Source organism: Sinohyriopsis cumingii, chromosome 13 (assembly GCF_028554795.1).
Source record: "Sinohyriopsis cumingii isolate HCF-2022 chromosome 13, ASM2855479v2, whole genome shotgun sequence".
NCBI lineage: Eukaryota > Metazoa > Mollusca > Bivalvia > Unionida > Unionidae > Sinohyriopsis > Sinohyriopsis cumingii.
The window spans coordinates 66766547-66770856 of NC_142973.1; positions in this window are offsets into that span (position 1 = coordinate 66766547).

The window sequence follows — 4310 nt, forward strand, 5'->3', positions numbered from 1 at the left end:
TATCCTCAGAGGACATCGCATTCTTAGAAACTAAAAGATTGCCATAGCAAACAAAAAAACAGCCCTTTTCAGGGCTACCCAATACTCTAGAAAAGAAATAACAATCCATTTGCCAATGTGTGTAGGTAGAGTAGTGTGAAAATAAACACTAACTCTTTTTTAAAAAAATGTGAGGGTATGTGTTTGTTTTTGTAAGTGGTTAAGTAAGCTGGTATGGATAGTAGATTAAAATGATGTCTTTTTTTTTGGTGTTTGAGGTGTAAATTTGGGGTTAGATTGGGTTGCTTTGCGTATGTGGATAGTCTATTGAAGTGATTTATTAAAAAATTTTAAAATAGTGATGGGTAGCATAAAAAAGTGAGTGAGTGTTTCTTTTAGGTCCGCGCGTTGTTGTTTTTTGGTTATGATCTAGGTAAGATCAATTTTATGTTTTAGGGGGATGTTTTCCATCACGTCCGCGCTTTCACTATAAATTGAAACTCGTTGGGCAGTCTAGCTACCCTTGTTGATTGATCAACACAAGAATGAATAGCAGAATAAGCAAACTTCTTGAACTCCAGATACATCTGGAATATGTCAGGCGCCTGTTAAATGAACTGGCCGCGGAGGCTATAGTAGAAGAGGAAAGAATGAAGAACGAAGAGGAGGAGAGAAGACAGAGGGAAGAGGAGGAAAAGAAACTAGAAGAGAGGACGTCGTACAATATTCCCGAGACAGAGGATTGGGGTGTTGAAGCGAATCATCCTCCCTCTGCGCTCCCCAGAAGAAAGGTGAAAGGAGACTGGGGAAGAAGATGCGTGTGTGGCGCCAGGCCAGGAAGGTGCAACCATTAGATAGGTGCATCTGGAGTTCAAAAAAAAAACAGCCCTTTTAAGGGCTACCCAATACTCTAGAAAAGAAATAACTATCGATTTGCCAATGTGTGTGTGTGTGTGTGTGTGTAGGTAGAGTAGTGTGATTATAAACACTAACTCTTTTTTCATAGTGCGAGGGTATGTGTTTGTGTGTTTGTGTTTGTAACTGCTCACGTACGATTGTGTGGATAGTAGATTATGGATTTTATTTATTGTTTCTTAGCGTATGTGGAGAGTATAGTTTGGGTTTTGTAACCGCTCACGTACGATTGTGTGGATAGTAGACTATGGATTTTGTTTATTGTTTCTTAGCGTATGTGGAGAGTATAGTTTGGGTTTTGTAACCGCTCACGTACGATTGTGTGGATAGTAGACTATGGATTTTGTTTATTGTTTCTTAGCGTATGTGGAGAGTATAGTTTGGGTTTTGTAACAGATCACGTACGATTGTGTGGATAGTAGATTATGGATTTTGTTTATTGTTTCTTAGCGTATGTGGAGAGTATAGTTTGGGTTTTATTATATGAAATGAGAAAAGTAGGGGGATGTTTTCCTTCACGTCCGCGCTTTCACTATAACAACCCACAGTATTCGTCGTTCAAACCATTCTACAAAGAAGATGGCTTCTAACCAAATGGACAAAATACAAACATTGCAAGACGTTTTAGACAACTTAGGAATGATGGAACAGATGTTAATAAGACTCGTTGAAGACCATTATTCCTATAGTCCCCATCGTGTAAAGATGGAAATTAATAACTTGAGAAAGGTAAAGGACAAGATAAGTGGTGTAATGAAAGAGATAAAGGAGGAGAAGGAGGATGAAGAGGAAAGGATAAGGATGAGAGCATGGAATGAAAAAATTGAAAAAGAAGAAGAAAATGAAAAGAGGAAGAAAGAAGAGGAGGAAGAGAAGAAGAAAGAAGAGGAGGAGAAAAAAAAGAAAGAAAAGAAGAGAAAGAGTGTTGGAGATAAAATAAGAAGTTGGTAGAGAAAAAGAAGAAATTAGAAGCAGAAGAAGAAGAAAACCCAGCCTTATTTCTCGAAAAGAGATAGCCTTTCCATTGCCTACCCTTTTTTAGATTTAAATTTAAATTTAAATTTAAAAAAACTTTTTTAAAAAAAAAAAAAAATCCCATATTCAATTCCCCTTGTCCCTAGACAAACCCAAACTCTATTCCCATGTTCAATTCCCCTTGTCCCTAGACAAGCCCAAACTCTATATTAAATTCCCATTGTCCCTAGAGTGGCCCAGCGTTTTTCTCCATGTTAAATTTCCATTGTCCCTAGAGTGGCCCAGGGGTGTTTTTCTCCATGTTGAATTCCCATTGTCCCTAGGGTGGCCCCATTTACTACTAATGTAAGACTTTATGTATTATTGGTTTCATTTTTCTGTCAACTCTATGGACTTGACTTTTATTTCCCACATTACTAATATATATATATATATATATATATATATATATATATATATATATATATATATATATATATATATATATATATATATATATATATATATATATATATATATATATATATATATATATATATATATATATATATATATATATATATATATTTGCATTTTTTTAAACTCATGAATCGAAATATTATTGTTAAGATCACTGTACCATGGACGCCATTTAAGTTTTTAGGTCATCAGTAATTCTGTTTATAGTGGTATGTTCAGACTCCATAAAGAAATAAGCTGGAAAAATGCTAAAGATATATTCTTCAGCAATATTTATAACAGTCTTTCCTTATTGTCTGTTTGCACAACTCTTGTCAGTATTCGCCATAATCGAAATGTTATCTTTAAAGTTGTGATGCAATACCCGCAAGCAACTACGTATTATTTCATTGGAATAATTTAATGATACAAAACACATATACCTTTCATTTGGCCAGCATATATATTGAACCATTCCGTGTCTTCCTCTTCAAAATCTCTACAACAATGTAAAAGTCATTTTTGTTCATAATACATAGAGCATATCCTCATGGCATAGTCCCTTGGTGGTTTCACCATTCAGATCTTCCAGTTTGTAGATAACAGGATCACCAAATATATCCCTTGTCTAATTTTAAAAATCTTGCCTTTAAAATAGGGCACTTTTTCATGGACGCATCAAAATTGCAACACATGGGTTCTCAGTACGCAATATTATTTCTTGGTGAAATGCTTTTATTGGATTTCTTTGGACAAAACCGTTATCAGTCATGTGTGTGAACTATCAAATAAAGTAAAGAGCAGTAAAAGGAGGATTCCAGTTAGGAGGACATGTACGACCGGACAGCCACTCTTTGTATTATCATAGAATATTCACAATAATGGCCGTAACCCTTGTACGTAAATTGTATATACTTTAAGGAAGTATTTGACGTAGTGTATTGAAGCACCATCTGAAAAACCCTGAGGTACTAATGCATCTTAGAGAAAATTGTCAGTATTATCCACTGCCTCTGCAAAGACACGACCAGTCATATCATATTTAACACATACATGTCTCCTTTCTCAGTTTCCACGGGCGTCAGACAAAGTTGGTAACTTTTCACCAGTGTTCTTCTCACTAGTAATAGACTGGGTGATGAAGATGGCAATGTACTAACAAAGAGAATTACAATGGACCTTGTCCCATACACTAGAAGATCTTGATTTTGCAGACGATATTGGACTGCTGTAACACACACAGAGTCTATGACATGTAATTTAAGTTAACAAGACTACATATCCTAGCTCGAGTTACTGGCCTTGAGGTTAATGTCGACAAGACAAAATGCCTGAGACTGAAATACAAACCAGGACGCACATATTCTCTAAGAGGGACAAGCCATTTAGAATAGCGATAGGTTCACATACTCGTACGACTCTCTGATCTTAAATCAAGTAACAGAAAAGAGTGAAAACCAACTTTTGTAAAACTGTACAAATAATTTATTTCCCAATAACACAAAGTCAAAAATTAAAAATAGCTTACAGTATGATGAAAAAATTCATAAATAGCCATAAAGTTCTTGCACAAGTCCAAACGTATCGAGTATTCAAAATGAATTCCAGTGGTGTTCCGAATGATTGCAATATACTGTGCTGATGTGTCGGTAGTCTGGAATAGTTTCATGCGCAACAATAGATATACACAATAATATAATCCAAAATGTACTTTTAAAGGAATTCACAATAATTCCAAAATACTTACTTTGTCCTGAAATTTATGAGCACCTTGTAATTCCAATCAATAATTAAAACAAATAAATTAAACCCTCTCAGATGAACACATGTAAAGCTGATTCTTCTAAGACTGATGTTTACGGTGGGAATAGCTAATTCCCAGGTAAACATCCCTATATATATATATATATATATATATATATATATATATATATATATATATATATATATATATATATATATATATATATATATATATAACTTAGACGCGATTTCAGAACCAG